Source organism: Bubalus kerabau, chromosome 4 (assembly GCF_029407905.1).
Source record: "Bubalus kerabau isolate K-KA32 ecotype Philippines breed swamp buffalo chromosome 4, PCC_UOA_SB_1v2, whole genome shotgun sequence".
Taxonomy (NCBI): domain Eukaryota; kingdom Metazoa; phylum Chordata; class Mammalia; order Artiodactyla; family Bovidae; genus Bubalus; species Bubalus kerabau.
The window spans coordinates 147,109,937-147,129,275 of record NC_073627.1 but is presented as its reverse complement, the minus strand read 5'-3'; the positions used below and the strand labels follow the sequence as shown (position 1 = coordinate 147,129,275).

General features: G+C 42.7%; 2 long non-coding RNA genes across 2 annotated transcripts; one reads left to right on the top strand and one right to left on the bottom strand.

The window, feature by feature from the left end:
* Positions 1-3,780: 3,780 nt before the first annotated feature.
* Positions 3,781-12,799, bottom strand: LOC129651682 (uncharacterized). Its single transcript, XR_008714269.1, has 3 exons — positions 11,677-12,799; positions 9,425-9,548; positions 3,781-4,944 (listed from the first exon to the last, which is right to left on the bottom strand). It is a non-coding gene; the product is annotated as an uncharacterized LOC129651682 (long non-coding RNA).
* LOC129651680 (uncharacterized) lies at positions 5,475-17,647 on the top strand. Its single transcript, XR_008714268.1, has 3 exons — positions 5,475-7,058; positions 9,328-9,385; positions 17,260-17,647. It is a non-coding gene; the product is annotated as an uncharacterized LOC129651680 (long non-coding RNA).
* The last annotated feature ends 1,692 nt before the right edge of the window (positions 17,648-19,339 follow it).

Here is a 19,339-nt window from a genome sequence, read left to right as displayed (position 1 = left end):
CCAATACACACAGGGTAGTCACAAATTAATAAGACATTTTTATGTGGGCTTTACAACAAACTTTATAGTCATATTGCATTAGCTTTATTGGACAGTCTGCAAAGGAAGTTCACTATGCCAAAGTACTATTTGGTTTATAAGATTATATATACAAAATTTCTTTAAAGATATATTTTTTTGTTTGCCCTGATCTAAATTGTCCAAATGATGGCATTGCTTTCAATTACATATATGTGCTGTGCCCAGATTTTGGTTTCCAAATACCATGTGCCTCTAATAGGAACCAGTGATCCTTGGAGAAATGACTCATCCTGGGTCTGACACTAGGAATATATGAGAGGAACCTAGAACCTCTGTTAAGCCAGAGATCCAGCAAGCTATTAAGACTACTGGGTTGTTTCAAAAGAGACAAGAACAAACTCCTACTAGCCAAAGATGAAATAATTTGAGCATCCAAAAGAATAGAGATGTGAAGGAGTTTAGTATACGACACCCCCAATATATGCCACTCTAGCGTGAGAATTATTTTGAGCTGAAGGCTATTGAGAAATACCAGATATAGAAAAAAGTTCTTTGCTCTCTCCCATCTGCCTAAAGTGAGGACTAAAGATTACCTTTGTGACAGCGTCCCCTTCTCTTACACCAGGAAGGGAAAAATAACATTTATCACTGGAGTTGGATATGGTACCAAGATGAGACGGCACAAACAAGCCCTACTAAAATGACCCTTATCTTCCATTAATTTTTCCTCATATATTTGCCTTTGCACAATTTACCACCTTTATGAGCCCAAGCCCCTTTTCCTTTGTCTTGTCACTTCCCCACAAATTTATTGCCCTTTGTTAAAACAGATGTAAGCATAAAGGTCTAACTTCCTCTTTGCATCTTCACTACCTTCACTTTAAGGCCCCAATGTGCATACAAAAGAAACCTTTTCTTCCATTAAACTGTATTTTATCTGTTTGATTCATGGTCCCCGGAGGCTACATCTAAAAGGATAGAAGGAAAAGTTTCTCTTCCCATACAGCTGCAATGGATTGAAACATACCAATTATGTTGAAAACTGAGAAATTCAACATGACACTAAAAATACTAAACAGTAAATATTGTTCAATTCTGGATGATGCTAGGGAATGAAAGTCAGTCATGTCCAACTCTTGCGACCCCATGGACTGTACCCCACCAGGCTCCTCTGTCCATTGGATTCTCCAGGCAAGAGTACTGGAGTGGGTTGCCATTTCCTTATTTTCCTAGATGCTAGGGAACCGATTCCTTATTCTAAAAACTGATAAATAAAGAAAAATGATCAAGCATTCATTCTATCCTTCTTACTCAATCTTTTTTTCAGGAAAACCAAATAGTTGATGAGGGTAATAAACACACAAGGAATCTGAGAATCAGAAAATCACCATTTGACAGCTCTTTTGAAAATTTTATTTATTTATTTTTGGCTGCACTGAGTCTTGGTTGCTGCACGGGCTTTTCTCTAATTGCAGTGAGCGAGACTTACTATCTAGTTGTGGTGCGCAGCCTTCTCATGGCAGTGGCTTCTCTTGTTGCCAAGCTCGGGCTCTTCGAAACCCAAGCTTCAGAGCCTGTGCTCCCAGGTTCTAGAGCACAGGTTCAATTGTTGTGGCGCACAGGCTTACTTGCTCTGCCGCATGTGGGAATCAGGGATCAAATCTATGTCTCCTGCATTGGCAGGCAGATTCTTCACCATTGAGCCACCAAGGAAGCCCCATTTTACAGCCCTCAATGATCATTAGGGGTTGCTAAAACCATTAGATTAAAGATCAATAAGACTGGCTGACAACACCTAAGGACACTGATCAACGTTAACATCACCAAAAAGAACAGCCATCAAAGAGTAGTGACCTTCTGAGGTGAGGAGACAGGAATGACAGGGCCTCACCTAAGATATATTCTAGCTGAAAAACGGAAACGGAATCTAATCAATCCTCCATATTAAACTGACAGTTCACAAGAAATACTGGGGCTAGAAGAGCATGGCAAATGACACTAGACGATACAACCATCAAAATCCATAATGTGAGGAGTGTGGCTGAACAGTTTCCTCCATTCTAGGTACTTTGGAGTCATCTTTGACTTTTCCAGTACACGTCAATCTTCCTTATTCTGCCTCCAAACCACATTATTATTCCTTTGCCATGCTAAGTCACTTCAGTCGTGTCCAACTCTGTGCGACCCCATAAATGGCAGCCCACCAGGCTCCCCGTCCCTGGGATTCTCCAGGCAAGAACACTGGAGTGGGTTGCCATTTCCTTCTCCAGTGCATGAAAGTGAAAAATGAAAGTGAAGTTGCTCAGTCATGTCCGACTCCCAGCGACCCCATGAACCGCAGCCTACCAGGCTCCTCTGTCCATTGGATTTTCCAGGCAAGAGTACTGGAGTGGGGTGCCATTGCCTGCTATCTCTGTTAAATGTACTGTTTCTCTTCCCATGAATCATAACAAATTTATCCTTATTGTTATGAGCAATCTTTTCATGTTTCTAGTGTTTATCACACTTTTTAATTAAATATTAATATCAATTCTTTTTAGTTTGCATTCCCTCAACAGATTCTAAAAGCTCCATGAAAGCAAAGACCATGAGTCTTTTGTGCTTACTACCCTGACATATATTAAACAGGCCACAATCATATGATCAGTGACTGAAATCTTGATTGACTAAATGCATAAATGAACATATGTACCAGCCTTCCAGGCCACGATGTTAATTCCAGACTTAATTTCCCCATTCAATTCATCCTACATACCATTATCACATGAATGTTCAAGAAAAAATTGCAATTATCCTATTACTCAAGTGACTTAAACTTTCATCTAGATCATTAAGCTAAATTTCTCTGCTTCACTCTGAGGGCTTCAAAATCTGTCCCACCATTCTCTGCTTACCACAAAACATTTCTTAGCAGCCCCCAACTTTTCTGCTTCATGCTTTCCCAACCTTGCCACCCTCATCCTTTTACCAGAGCTGCCTCCACCCCAGTAAAGAATCCTCTCTTCCCTCTGACTATCTGTGTGCATGCTAAGTCACTTCTGTCCTGTCTGACTCTCTGCGACCCCATGGACTATAGCCCACCAGGCTTCTCTCTCCACAGGATTCTCCAGGCAAGAATATTGGAGTGGGTCACCATACCCTTCTCGAGGGGGATCTTCCCAACCCAGGGATCGAATCCACATCTCTATCGTCTCCTGCATTGGCTGGCAGGCTCTTTACCACTATCGCCATCTGGCCCTGACTATCTGAATCCCACCAATTTCCAAAATCTCCTCTACAGTATCCCCAGACCTCAGTCATATTTCTCAGCTTCCAGAAACTCAGAGAGAATAAAGTAAATTCAACCCTTTTCATGTTTATTTGACAAAATGGAATACAAAAGAACTCAAGTGGCAGCTCTGAGCTGCTTAGAAAGACAAATCAAAACACTTGTGTACCAGCTCCCAGTTCAATGCCCCCTTCACTCCACAAACAAGGGTCCCTGTTATTCAAGGGCTGTGTATTTTGCTGTGTATATGTTTTAATGTACATCATATAGAGGTATCATAGGGAATGAAACAAATTATATGCAATGCATATAGAGAAGTACATGCTTTTGTATATATAAAATGTTTTTAACTAGTAATAGGGTTGTATCACACACACAATTAGTAGCATCTGCACTAGATTGCCTATATCTTCTGAACATCAGTAACCTAAAATAAATATCTATCACATTTTGTTAACTAAGAAACTGAGGAGCCAATTTGAAGGAGGTCTCCCTCCTCTGTTCCCTCCCCTGTTCTTTGAAATGTCAATTTTTTAAAGCCCTTTAGTAAACCCCATGGCTTCAGGCAGTTTCAATCTGTTCAAATTCCTAAGGACACTTAAAGGCAATCGCTTCATTTAGAGAAGTCTTTCTCGAGGATTGTGGAGAGGATAAGTAGGAGAGAAGGCTAAAAGATCATGACCCCTGCTTACCAGAGCACCTGGGCAACATTTTCCTATGAGCTCACTAATACCGAGTTTATTTTGGTAACTTTCTGGAGATAAATCAAGTTCTAATTGAAAAGCCAGAATTTATATTTTGGGAGAAAACAAAGACAACAAATGCTAGGAGAAGCCACATTGCAACGTCATGACTGATGAATGCGCTGCTAAAACCAAAATTCAAATATTTGTACAGCTCTGGATATAGAATTCAAATCACACATTTATAAAACCTTACTAGGTCAAGAAATTGCAACATAAAACTTTTGTGGAAAAGGGTTCAAACAAGGTCTGCTCGTTCTGGAAACAAGGATGAAAGAAAACTGACTACCCAAATGAAAATGATTTTTATTTCTGTTCCGTATGGAAGCATATTTTATTTACAACATCTTAGCAAAGAGCTCTTTCTAAACAAGAAAAAGAAGTTAGAGCAAAACACAATTCATTGATTTGTTGGTTTTTCCTGCCTTCAAGTTTGTGTCCCCACTGACACTGACTATAAATCATGTCCTACTTTCCATGAACAGTCTTTAGGAAAAATACAGTGCTCTTTTCCAATGTTTTGGTCACCTAGAGAATTCACAGAATAAACTTTGCTTCCTTAAGCTTCAGCAAGGATTTTCAAAAGTACACTTATTTTTTTCCCATGAAACTGACCCCCAAAAAAGAGGATTTGCAAATTGCTGATTTCATTAAGTACTTCTCAAGAAACAAGATTTCTGACTACAGAATTAACCAAAAGCAATAAGTTGAATTCAGTAATTTATTCATTGGATCTAGCAGTTCTCATCCATCAATATAGTCGAATCCATTGGAAGCAGAATTAATTACGTTTATAAAACACTATTCAGAACAGTGCTGCTGGATAGCTACAGATGTTCCCACACCTGTTGACTGCATCCCAAATTCACCACCACCACAGGAAATTATTATTCATTCTCTCTGGCTTCCTTCCTGTAATCAGAAATATGTTGAATGGGGACATAAAGTGTGTAACAGCTTTGGCTCATCTAGAATTACAATACGTGGGGAGTTCATTCCCAGAGGCTGTGATCTCACAGACATCTGCGAGGTGAGTGAGGGACCAGGACAGTCAAATACCTCCCCCAAGGGAAGGTGAGTCATACTCCTGTCTGTGACACACTTGGACTTCAAGGCCAAAATGAAAGAACTGAACACAGGTTAACATGCGGTAATAGTCGTCAATCACTGCCTGTAGAAAGTTACGGGGACAACTAGAATATGCTTAATTTTGTCCTTTTGAGATTAAAGAATCTTTAAGTCTAGAAATATGTGTCAGACAAAAATCAATCCTGTATTTTACTGATGAGCTGAATATCTAAAATTCTAAAAACCTACAGGTAAAACTGAAAAATCCATCAGTTATTAATTAATTTGTCTCAGTCGGAGAGTGGGCACCAGAGACAGATGCAAAGAAACTAGCTTTGGTAGCATCTTAGAAGTCAGCTGAACAGAACTGCTCAGTTAAAGAAAGGGGTCTCTGCCCAGAATGAGGAGGTGGGAGGGAATTTGGAGAATCCACTCTAATCAAGGAAAAATGTTTTCTGAGCCCTTGAGCCGTGAAACGAGAAATTGTATCTGGCTGACGAAACCCACACTAGGTGGAGGTGAAGATTGTTTTCCTTTTTGCAAATGTGTGACTCACTAGTCAGTTAATTCAGCTGTTTGGAACTTAGTATTTAACAAGGCTCAACAATTCAAACCCCACATGGTACAGCCGAGCGATAAACATCACGATGAAAAAGCTTTCTTTCACAACCAAGGACTGATCTACTATCCCCCAAACAGTCTCCTTCTAAAAGTAAGATCCTTCCTGTCAAATTCTATGATTAATTTAGGGTAAACTGCTAAGCAGAATTGGTTAAGGGAAGCAGTCCATATGACCTTGGGCAAATCACTTAACCTCTGTGAGTCTTAGCATCATCACTTGAAAATTGCCATTTACAATACTGTTGACCATGCAGGGTTGTTGCAAAGATTAAAGGAGTTACTACATGGAAAACTCTTTGAAGAATAGAATGGTATAAAAGCTCAATAAATGTTATTTATAATTAATAGGATTATTTCCTTATAAAATGTTAATGATGGGTTAGTAGAACTGTCTTCTTTCGTGAAGAGAAGAATCAAGACACCTGACATTAGAAACTGAGGAAGAAATGGTTAAGAGCAAAGAACTAAAATGACAATTAAGCAATTAGATTCAGTGGTTCAAAGTTAAAAATGTCCTCGAAGAAGCGCATGTAAGGGCACACTGTGAAAAGCAAAGGAAATGGGAAGAGAAGCCTTGGTGAAAGCTCCCTTGATCAATATTAAGGAGCTGAGCGGGAATTGGAATCTACATTTCTGATGTTTCAGCGTTTCTTGAGGCAAAGCAGGCAGAAAGAAGGCAGCCATGCAGTTGGAATGCTTTCCCTGGAGGACAAGGATGACCTTGCAAGAAGAGAGATTTTGCTGTAACCCCAGCTGAAACAGTTTCCCTTTGTGTGATAACTGAGGTTGCAGGTGGAAGGATGCAATCCATAAACCTGAAGAAAAAAAGATCTGCCTAAAAACCTGAGTGTGCACCAAGCAGACTGACCCTTTCCTCACACCCCTTCCCAGGAGCTCCGTCTGCAGAGGTGCTTCGTGGGGCGGAGGGTGATGGCGTAGCAGCTGAATCAGTCCAGTGGGATCAGAAGCTAAGTAAACTTCCTCCGCAACAATAAAGACCTGCTAAACAAAGGATTATCCCCAAGTGGGGAAAAAAGGATGTCTTTGCTGTCACTCATCGCTCCCTTCAGGGAACAACCTCGTGAAAGCCAGCCTCAGCCGCTTACAAATAGAGCAGCTTTCCCAAATCTGATTATGAGCCCTTTGGGCTTTGAAAATTATGGCAGCTTATGAAAAGTAACCACAGAGCCCTCTGTGGGCGTGGAGTAGGTCCCCAGGGGGGCGTCCTGGGAAGGGAATAAATTCTAGCCGGGCCCTCTAGGTCTAGTTGCCAAAGAAAAATACAGAGCCTTCCATCAACACGGAGCCTTTTGCAGCCCTGGCTTAAAAAACAAACAGTAAGTTCTTTCTGTTGTTTTGTTTTGCTTTGTTTTACTCCTGCCCATATGTGTGGTTAATACAAAATAAGATCTCTCCTAAAATTACAAAGGTTGCAAACACCATATAAAATAGTACAAACCAAAGACAATTTACATGCCTCTTTCATAATTTAAAGAAATTTGTGGTGTGTGTGTGTGTGTGTTTAATTCTCAAATTATCCAGAGAGCCAGAGGCTAAGGTAGGGCTGATGCTGATGGCTGCACTGTCCCCGCTCTGCTGTGACAGACCTTGCTAATCAATCATGGTACTGTTTCTACTAAACAAAACAGTTCAGGCATTCATCCATCCATCAGAAGTGGTGTGGAAGCAGAGACCAAGTTGGGAAGGTATCTAGGAATCTCTCAATGAACTCTGAACAAAAATATTTGTAAAAGGGTAGTTAAAAGGAAGCACCACAGTGCTGAGAAAAAAATACTATATTAGAACAATCAATCTGCAGTGTACATCAGAATCCTCTGGTGGGGGTAGGGGGTGGGGGTTGGCAACATCTGCCTTGGATAATAACTTCACTACAACTAACAAAAGACATTGGGTTGGAATCACCAAGCCAAGCTGCCCCCAAATTCCTGACTCACAGGAAATGTGAGATGATAAATGTTTGTCCTTTTAAGCCTCTAAATTTCAGGGTAATTTGTTATACAGCTACAGATAGCTATTACATAGATCAGTTAAACTAAGAGTAGCCCTTTGCAGCTAGGTAGCCTTTCCACCCTAGAGCATATGGAAGTATCTTAGATGATGCAGATGTATGTCAATTCAGTTCTACAGATCATCACATGTCAGGAATTGTGCAAGAGATGAATTAAAATAAAGTCCTTGTTTTCTATGTGCTCACAGTCATGAGACATGGAAAACTTCATTTCATCAGGGAAAAATTCTAAAGATTTACCAAACCTTTCTTGTAATATGACACTACGTGTATAAATATGCACATGTAGTTAAAACATGGAATATTTTCTGAGTATAAAGTGCTTAGGGAAATATCTGGTGATCACCAAGTAACAATCACCAAAACCCTACTAGCATCCATCTTTGTTAAAAAAAAAATGCTCCTCAGTTTCACCCATAGTGGAATTTCCCTTTTGCCTTCAGAATGCCTAAATCACATTAACAATTTGAAGGCCACACAATGACTGGCTATGAGAATTCTTCCAATGTTGACCGTGATCATCACTGGGTATTTGAATTACTGGTAATGTAATCTTCATTGAAAAAGCTGGCTTAAAACTCAACATTCAAAAAACTAAGATCATGGCATCTGGTCCCATCACTTCATGTCAAATAGATGGAGAAACAGTGGAAACAGTGACAGACTTTATTTTCTTGGGCTCCAAAATCACTGCTGCAGCTATGAAATTAAAAGACACTTGCTCCTTGGAAGAAAAGCTATGACCAACCTAGACATCATATTAAAAAGCAGAGACATTAAGTTGCCAACAAAGGTCCATCTAGTCAAAGCTATGGTTTTCCCAGTAGTCATGTATGGTTGTGAGAGTTGGATTATAAAGAAAGCTGAACACTGAAGAATTGATGCTTTTGAACTGTGATGTTGGAGAAGACTCTTGAGAGTCCCTTGGACTGCAAGGAGATCCAACCGGTCAAACCTAAATAAAATAAGTCCTAAATATTTATTGGAAGGACTGATGCTGACGTGGAAGCTACAATACTTTGACCACCTGATGCAAAGGACTGACTCATTGGAAAGACCCTGATGGTGGGAAAGATTGAAGACAGGAGGAAATGGAGATGACAGAGGATGAGATGGTTGAATGACATCACCAACTCAATGGACATGAGTTTAAGCAAGCTCTGGGAGTTGGTGATGGACAGGGAGGCTTGGCATTCTGCAGTCCATGGGGTCGCAAAGAATCGGACACAACTGAGCAACTGAACTGAACTGAACTGAACTGAATCTTCATTGTGATTGCCTTTTTCAAATTTTCTGCAATAAATATATATTAATTTGGCAGGAAATAAAACAAAATAAATGCTAATTCTTTTTAAAAGTTACCACACATTAACCAATTAACAAATATGTGTTGTTTCGTTGAACTTCTCAAAAACTGTTTCTACTGAGCCCTCAATTCATCAGCACAACATACTTAACTGTAGTCAATATTGCCCAAATCCTTCCCACAGATAAGAGAAACCCTGTGATTGGTTCATGTCCTAGAAGGAAAAATGTAAAAGCTTATTGCCTGATTGAAAAACGTCCTTTACTTTCAGGTCTTTCTAGGACTGATGTTTGTGCCTTGTTTCTAAGGGTCAGACCTGGAAAGAGAAGGTAGGTTTGCCATGAAGCCTCAGACCTCCTGTAGCTCACCTGGTTCTGACTTCTCCCTGCATTGTAGAAGCGAGGTTCCAGGCAACCCAGAGAATCCAGTCTGCCCTGAGCCTGGTCTCCAGCTTTTATTTCCGGTCTTACTTTGGTTCTTGTATTCTGATTCCTAGTTTGATTAACAGCAAGGAACACTTTGAATCTTCTCTTGAATCATCAATTTTCTCTTGAGCCCATTTCTCCACCTGAATCTTCTGTCCTTCCCATTGCCAACCTCATCACTTGAAGCCTGTATTATCTCAGGAATGACTGGAGTGACTTAGCAGCAGTAACATCACTTTTGTCAAGGTCCCTACTCTCCTTCCTTCTAATCCACCCAGAAGAACATCCAGGACTGAAAACCCCATGCTCATCACGTTGCTTATTCAGATCTCTCCCCTCTGTTCATGTTGCAACGACCTGAAGTCTGGATGCCAACATGACATACCACATCTCCAGGTTCTATCCCTTCTCTACAGGTATCTCTCAACATTTCTCCACAGCTCACTCATGATTCCATCCAACCCATGCAAATTTAATGAGTACCTGTTATGCCCAGGTACTATATTTAGTGAGGTGAATAGACATAGAAAGCTTGTAGACTAGTAGGGGAAATAGATAATTACATAGAGTGGACTAAGAGTTCTTATATGACCAGCAGGTAGGACCATGGAGGAAAACCTAATTCAGACTGAAGACTAGGGTGGATGATCTAGGAAGGATTGCCAGAGGAGGTGATGCTTAAGCTAGAATTAGATGTAAAGTGGAGGCAACAAAGCTAAACAAGTAGATGAAGGGCTTTCCAGGTAGAGGGAACAACACAGGCAAATACTAGAGGCCTGAGGAACTATCAAATGTAGGAGGAATTTATGAGCTATTCCCTGTACCACTGAACTAGAATGAGGGGGTGGGGTGGGGGTGGGGGTAGCTCCCTCTGCCAGAGCAGGATGGTAATAACAGGCTGAGCCTGGGCTTTGAGGCATAACAGAGCTCAGATCACACATGAATCGACTTTACTTAGCCTCATTAGAACCTCAGTTTCCCCATACCTAAAGTTGGGTTAAAAATCCCAACAGTGTAGTGTTACTTGAAGATTATAAAACAAAATGTACATATATCACCAAGTTGAGTGCTTGCCCCATTACGGAATTTTGAAAAATACATACTTCTCTTTCTATTCCTTAATAAAAACAACAGCAAACAATTATGTAGCATTTGCCCTGCACCCAGGCACTTTACTAGCATTTTTCTACTCATGGAATCTTAAACACAACCATGTGAGATGGTACTGTTTTCATATTCAGTTTAACAGCTGAGGAAACTAAAATACAGAGACATTGAGTAACATCTCAAGGTCACACAGCTGAGTGGCAGAGTTTGAACTGGACCCAGGCTGTCTGGCTTCAGAGTTTGCACTATTAACCACTATACTATAGTATAGCCATTCAGACTATTAAGTTTGCCTGAGAAAATCCTGGCTGATGCCTGGTTAAGAGCAATTAATAATAGGGCCCCCCCCCTTTATTCTCCAAAGTGCCAAATTTTGGAAAGTCAATCAAATGATTACCTAACTGTGCTAGGAACATTCTCAAGTTCCTATTGTTTAGCCAAGATTTTCTCTAAGCTACACACTGTCACTGACCCTCGGGCTTCAGGTAGTAACTGGGATCAGGTCCCTGCCTCTCCCAGAGGGCTACAGGGAAACCTTCTGATTGTAGGGTTTGGTGCTAATTCCTCTGAAGCTGAGGTCAGTGAAGGTGGGGATGCTGCAAGCTCTAAAGATGGATTCTCATCTCTGGGCTGAGTCCGCTATCCCCTGGTAAGAGCCAGGTGGGGCCAGTGTGTCCTCCTTCTGCCACTGAGAAGAATGCCCTCTGAGTAAACATCCTGCAAGTCCTTGCCATGAGTTCAGTTCACATAGCTGTACAGTGTGTAAGGAGACTATGGTGCCCTTTTCTGAATATCTTCAAATTAGATCCAGCCCCTCCCCTCCTGGAGCTCACAGAGCATAGAAACTAGTGAGACAGCAAGACACCAATCCTTACAGGAGTGAATGCATTTTTAAATGTGCAATATTAGGAAGACACAGACTGCCGGAAGAGTGGAAAGCAGGGTTATCTCACCCGGTATAGAGTGGGATCTTAGAAGACTGGTTATATTTGCCCCCAACTATTTTACAAGCAAGTTCCTGAAGGCACAACCTCATCATGTTTATCTTTGCCTCCCCTACAGCCCTAGCCCGCGGCATATAGTAGCACCTCAATAAATGTCAGCTGCAATAAAGGAGTTACCAGACCAATTCAATACAAGGCCTTACTCCCACTAGAGTTAATAAAAAGCTCTGATTACGTGCTTCTAAAGACGCGGCCTGTAATGTTTGCTTTCCCTCGTTTTCAAGGCAGAAGTTCTAGAGTTCCCAACATTTCAGAGAAGGCTCAAAGGAGAAAGTTTGTGTAGCTAGTTAGTGATCCAGCTTGGGATGGTTTATCTCAAAGCCAGGGGAGTTTTTGCTGCCTTTTCCCTGTCAGCAGGGAACTGGCTCTGAAGATGTGGGAGATTACAGGAGCTTTCAAGACAAAGGAACATAAATCAAAAAGAATGAAAAGAAAACAAGATTCTTGATCCTCCTCCTGTTAATGTTCTTTTACAAGTATTTTGCAAGAGACTAGAGTGGGGGAAGGGTAAACAAAGTTGATAAAAGGGAATTAAGCCAGAAGGTAAATGACTAAAGGCAGTGTAGACCCGAAGTTTGCCCCCAACCCAGCAATACACACATTTTTACCTTTTTCTGACTTAACCTTTAACAATCCAAAATGATTAACCAACAATTGGAAAAAGGCATAAGCCATTTCCTCCCTCCCTTCCCCACATTATTGTTTGGTTCAGAAACTCTGAGCTGTAGATCTTTAATAAGGCACCGAATAAATCAAGATCAGAATACATTTTGGACAGAGAGATGTTCCACTCTGAAGGATCCAAAGTAGCTGTGATCTGGATTTGAATACTGACTCTTCAACAAAGCTGCCCCAGAGCTAGGGAAGCCCCATGCCCTCTACAAATCAGAGAGCATGCCAGACCCTCTTACCAGAAGCCAAGGTATAAAGCATCCCACTCCAGCGTCTCCTCTGGCTTCTGGGCTTCTCCAAGATGCCTTAGTAGGACTTCAGACAGGATGATTAATTCCCGCCCCAGGGCCTTTCACAGTTAGGCTACTCTCAAACAGTAAACCTTCTCCTTGGGATTAGAGTCACCAAACAAAATTTAGAATGTCTACTTAATTTTGAATTTCAGGTAAACAGCACATAGTTTTTTAGTATAAGTATGACCAAATTAGCATATATTTGGGTGTCCTGTACTTTCATTTGCTAAATCTGGCAACCCTTCCAGTTATCAAACTCAACAGACCCTAAACATGTAGGGTTGCCAGGTGAAAAAAAAAAAAAAAAATAGGGTGGCCAGTTAAATTTGGACTACAGATATTGAATCATTTTTAAGTGTTAAGTATGTCCCACACTGCATATTTGGGACATATGTATAACAAAAAAGTGATTTGTGTCTATCTGAAATTCAAAGTTAATTGGGAATCCCATGTTTTTCATTTGCTACATCTGACAACCCTACTTAAATATCTTGTTCCCTCCAATAATTTCATGGATGTAAAGTTCAGACAAAACTGAGGATGTTCATGCCTGGGAGGAGAAGCATGGAAATAGCAAGTGGTTGAAGAGTGTGTGGAGAGAGAGGCAGAGTGGGTCAGAGTTACATGGCTTTCCTTTTGTACCTAGGTTTTCAGTTAGGGCTTAGAGCTATTCCTGTTACTCTTGTTTGTTTGTTTTTTTCAATCCCTATATCTGAATTATTTCACCTTTTCTATTTCTTTATGCTTATCCTCTTTTCTCTTTTTGTCTTGCTCAAGCAGACATGCACACACACACACAATCTCATTAGAGATAATCTTTTTAAAGAATCAAGTTTCTGTTTTAAAGATTTTGCCTATTTCATTAATTTATGTTTCATATTTTCTTTGGATTTACTTTGGATTTTTGTTTGGTTGCTTTTTTACTTTCTTGTGTTAAGATACTTTATACATGTATCTTGTCATTATCATTCAGATTTTTTAAAAAATCCATATATTTGAAAATAGGTATTTTACCCTATAAATATAAGAACTTTTTCTTTGGCTATCTGTTTTTCAAATCTGAGAACACTCTCATATGCTGGTGCTTTTACTGTCTTGCTTCAGAATTTGGAAGTATGAGCGTATTTGCTACAAAAGCAATTTCTCCTCTCTGTCCACCTTGCACCAGTTTCTGGAGGTCCCTCTAGTGGTTTTGAGTTTGCTGAGTCAGAGGCTTCACCAATGTGGGACTTCTATTTGAAGTCCTGCCAAGGTTATCGGTTCACCTGCACAATCCAACGTGGGCTTGAGGTTCTGGCGTATCACTGACACTCTGTGTCTACCTAGAAACTAAGGTCCTGTTGGCACTTCCAGTTAACAGACCTGGGTTAACATTTTGTACAATATTCAATAAGAGCAAACTGAGTAGGAGCCTCTAGGTTGAGGGGGCAGGGTGAAGGGTAATGACAATACCATCCTTCTAGGATTTGTATGAGATGAAGAGTCTTGGCACAGAGCAAATGGTCAATAAATGTTAGATAAATAAATGATCAATAAAAAAGGCTGAGCACCGAAGAACTGATGCTTGTGAACTGTGGTGCTGGAGAAAACTCTTGAGAATCCCTTGGACAGCAAGAAGATCAAACCAGTCAATTCTAAAGAAAATCAACCCTGAATATTCATTGGAAGGACTGATGCTAAAGCTGAAGCTTCAATACTTTGACCACTTCATACAAAGAGCTGACTCATTGGAAAAGATCTTGATGCTGGGAAAGATTGAAGGCAGGAAGAGGAGAGGATGAGAGAGGATGAGATGGCTGGATGGCATCATCACCAACTCAATGGACATGAGTTTGAGCAACCTCCAGGGTATGGTGATGGACAGGGAGGCCTGGCATGCTGCAATCCATGGGGTTGCAAAAGTAGGACACAACTGAGCGACTGAATAACAACAACAAATGTTAGATATCATCATTGTTATTCTTATATTGTTATGATTAATAATAAAAAGATTAGCAAGGCATAAAAATTGGCATACAGGCTATACATAACAAATATCTCTTACTAGACTATTTCTGATCATTTCAAATAACAAAGATGTTTCTATTAGACATGTTAGTTTATTCTCTGAGTTTGTGTATCTGCTATGTACAAGGCATCAGGCTAAAGCCCCATAGTGGCTGTGTATACCTTTTGTGAGGATGCCCTGATAAATATGAAGACTGCACTGCATCACCACAGGACACCGTGTGTGTGTCTGTGTGTCTGTGTCTGTGTGTGTGTGTGTGTGTGTGTGTAGACAAGGGTGACATATCACATATCATTAGTAGGGGGATGATGTTGACAATTACAATGACATCCAAGTTATTGTTTTTGCTGGCTTTAGGCAGAAGAGATAAATTCCAAGAACATAAATATAAATCATAAATGAGGAGGGGCATCTCTTCTGAGAGAAAAGAGGAGCAGAAGGAGTGGTTAAAGGCCCCAAATGAGTCTTGACGGTAAATGAATAAACATGTCAAATGGCCTTGATTTACCAGAATAGGAGACAGGCACATCTCCTATATGTATCAACTAGAAGCTTATGGAAGATGCATTTAATTCAAAACCAATTAAGAGCCTAGATGAGGAAACAGTGGCTTACTTTATTTTTCTGGGCTCCAAAATCACTGCAGATGGTGATTGCAGCCATGAAATTAAAAGACACTTACTCCTTGGAAGGAAAGTTATGATCAATCTAAACAGCATATTAAAAAGCAGAGACATTACTTTGCCAACAAAGTCCATCTAGTCAAGGCTATGGTTTTTCCAGTGGTCACGTATGGATGTGAGAGTTGGACTGTGAAGAAAGCTGAGCGCCAAAGAATTGATGGTATTGAACTGTGGTGTTGGAGAAGACTCTTGAGAGTCCCTTGGACTGCAAGGACATCCAACCAGTCCATCCTAAAGGAGATGAGTCCTGGGTGTTCATTGGAAGGACTGATGTTGAAGCTGAAACTCCAATACTTTGGCCACCTGATGAGAAGAGTCGACTCATTTGAAAAGACCCTGATGCTGGGAAAGATTGAGGGCAGGAGGAGAAGGGGATGACAGAGGATGAGATGGTTGGATCGCATCACCAACTCAATGGACATGGGTTTGGGTGGACTCTGGGAGTTGGTGATGGACAGTGAGGCCTGGTGTGCTGCGATTCATGGGGTAGCAGAGTTGGACACGACTGAACAATTGAACTGAACCAAACTAATATGAAATTGATATCAGTTCCTGCATTCCTTGGCTTGTGGCCCATCATGGTTCCATCCTCTGCTGTCAGGGTCACTTCTCTCTCTCTGATCCTTCTGTCTGCCTCATTAGAACACTCATGATTACGTTCAGCCGTGCAGATAAGCCAATATAATAACTCATCATAAGATCACCAGTTTAATCACATCTGTGAATCAGTACATGAACAGTTTTAGGGACTATTATTTAGCCTACCACAAATAAACAACTATTTTCAAGGGAAAATAAATAAATATTTTTTGGAGGCGATGGTGTAATGCTAAGTAATTATAAAAAGAAAGTGAATCTCCTTAATTCCTTGATGGCTTCCAAGTTCCTTGATAGGAAGACTGATCCCTGGGTTGTTACATTTGGGACTCACAACTCCTTCCCCAGCCCCTATATGCCAATCTATCACTATTTACCCCAGGTCTCCAATACTTATGCCATATTCCTCCTCTATAGCATTTAATCACTCAACAAATATTCATTGAGCACCTAGTATCTAGAAGCAGTAATCTATTCATCCAGGATACATCAGTGAACAAAGCAATTAAAAGTTCTTACCCTGAAAGAGCCCTGGGATTTCTTTGGAAAGAATGATGCTAAAGCTGAAACTCCAGTACTTGGCTACCTCATGCGAAGAGTTGACTCATTGAAAAAGACTCTGATGCTGGGAGGGATTGGGGGCAGGAAGAGAAGGGGATGACAGAGGATGAGATGGCTGAATGGCATCACCAACTCGATGGGCGTGAATCTGAGTGAACTCCGGGAGTTGGTGATGGACAAGGAGACCTGGTGTGCTGCGATTCATGGGGTAGCAAAGAGTCGGACATAACTGAGCGACTGAACTGAACTGAACTGAACTGAACCCTGAAAGAAACACCCTGCTAGAGGGGAAGGCATACAATAAAATAAAGTAGAAAATTATACAGAGTATTTGAAAGTGAGTAAGTGCTATAAAGAAAAATAAAGCAGAGCAGAGGCGTGGGGTGCCATATAATTTAGCTGCAATGCTAAATCAAGTGATAAGTTTTGGCTGAGAAGTTGGCACTTGAGCAAAGACCTGAAGGATGTGAGGGAAGGAGCCACACCCTTTCTTAGATTCCCTTAAGAAAAGAAACAGCAAATAATGCAAAGGCCCCTTGGAGGAGCAGCCTGGGCATTTGGAGCAGCTGGAGGCTAGCTGCACTACAGGAGAATCAGCAGGGGGGTGGTTGCAGGGGACAGTTCCTACCGGGAGGGCCAGGGAGAAGACAGCTTTGTCACATTGCGGTGTGCAGGACCAGGAGTTCCAGAGAGCAGGACACTGTCTCATTCTCTCTGGTGTCCTGGCACCTTGCACCAGGAGAGCATGAATTATTAGCACTTGAGAAACACAGCTGGAGGGAAGAACCTCCACGTGGGGCGTGGTTTTCTCTCTCCATCTTCACTGCACACTTTGCTTTCCTTTGGCATCCAGGACAGAGGCCCAGGACACCTGTCACTAGACTGTGAAGAAACCACCCCTGAGGCCAAGAAGTAGGAGTTGCAAAGGCCAGAATCCTGTGCGCTCAGCTTGCAGCCTCTGTCTCCGGCTCTGCCACTCGCCCAAGTTCCCTTCTTCAGTCTCAGGATCCCCAGGCAATGCCATCTCACCTGAGCTCAAAGCCCTGGTCTTCCATCACCTGTGGGAAGCCCAGGGTCACCCACAATCTGGAGAGAATGGGAGAACATCAGGTGGGGAAGGGAGGTGTAAGGAGTTGGGTGGCGTGGAGAGAAGAAATGAGAAGCAAACGAAGCTGGTCTGGGCATAGGGACGGGAGGGAAGAGGACATTAGGAGCTGTTTGTCCTGGTGCTGTGGAGTAATAAAGGGTTAAGCGATTTGCATTACTGTATTCGTGTGCAGCCTCCAAGGCCGGCTGGGGCTGCGCCTGGGTGGTCTGGTACAGTCTCAGGCAGCGACCTATTAGTGGTATTGCCACGTGATTTATGCAGCTGTCAAGCTGCCTTCACCAGGACAAGTGAACTGTGGGCACCGGCCGGTGGCCGTGCTCCTTCCAAGAGGAAAAGTAAATGGGGGCCAAAGAGAAAGGAAAACAGCTCAAGGTGCCTCCCCTCATCCTCCGGGGCCTCTAATGACGAGTCCCCTCTATAGAAAAACAACCAGCTGCCCACAGGAGACCAGCTCACAGAGCCCCACTGTCTACGACGGCTGGCCGGGCGGGCTTGGCAGGGAGCCACCACTGATGAACCGGGAGAGCCCAGGCCAACAGACAGACCGATGGCCCCCACCCCGCCGGCCAGCATGGTTCGGACCAAGGACCCGCCATTTCAGGCTCAGGGATGATGCTGACGATGAGAGGATATGGACTGTCATCTTGGGGCCAGGGAAGCATTGTCACCCTGACTTGCATCCACAAGGTCCCCTGCTGCTCCGGTACCCCAGTGGGAGATGCACCTCCTCACTGCACAGCCCAGGCACTGAGGGGTGGGGGTTACTGGGGCGAGATGCCCGGGCCACCAAGCATCCAGCTTAGAAGTGTGACTCGTCTTTTACTCATGCCCCTCCCGGACTGCTCTGCTGGTAACCACCAGACCCCAGAACCCATCATAACACACACACACACACACACCTACACACACCTGTACACACAGTCCTATACACCTATTGTCCACAGAGGCCGTGGCCCCAGAGGAGAGGGCTATCTCTCTCATTTAGTGTTTGATTGACAGTGAAGGAGCCCCAGACACGTGCAAAACTAAATTTACAGCCCTGCGAGTGTGTGTGTGTGTGTGTGTGTGTGTGTGCGAGCGCATGCGAGAGAGAGGTCACACAGCAGCAGGACTGCCCTTCTTAATACCATCAGGGGTTTTTCTTTAATGGGCCTCTTTTCTCTCTGCTGCCAACCAGCATGTGGGGCATTGTGTCTGTGGGGCAGCAGTGGAAGGCAGGTGTTCCGTGTTGGATCTGGTTTCCAGCCAGAGCTTTTGGGAGGTTGGGGCTGGGGACGAGACCAGCTCCTGATCAGGACTGAAACAGAGGCAACACTTCATGATTTCGGCCAGGGACCCAGGGACAAGGCGGCAACTGCTTCTTCACTCCTTTCTCCCATGAGTCCTCTGCCTGCCCTGGACTCCAGGGACCCCGGGCTCCACGGGGGTGATGGAAGGGGCTGCAGAGGATATCACTTAGCTGGACTCACATAGACACAGGTGGCACCGGCAGCTGCATGTCCCCGGGTCCCTTGACTTGGCCATTTCACAGTCCTGTCAGCACACAGGCGGGAAGGGACAATGGCATTTTGAACAGGCTTCCTGTTTGTTCAGTTAGGAAGCTGCTAATGCCTCACTTTGAAATGAGGTCTGGGGGTAAATGTGCCAATTCACCCTCCAAGCCCCTGACCGCCTGGTCCCTACCCATTCAGCCGGAAGTTTAAAAGGTTGACAGTTTCGTTCAGGGCATGGCAGCGCTTGTATTCCCCACTGCCAGGGGCCTCTTGAGGACCCTCATGCCCGTCTGTTTTCCAGGGCGCCATTCTTCTACATTGGTCTGGGTATA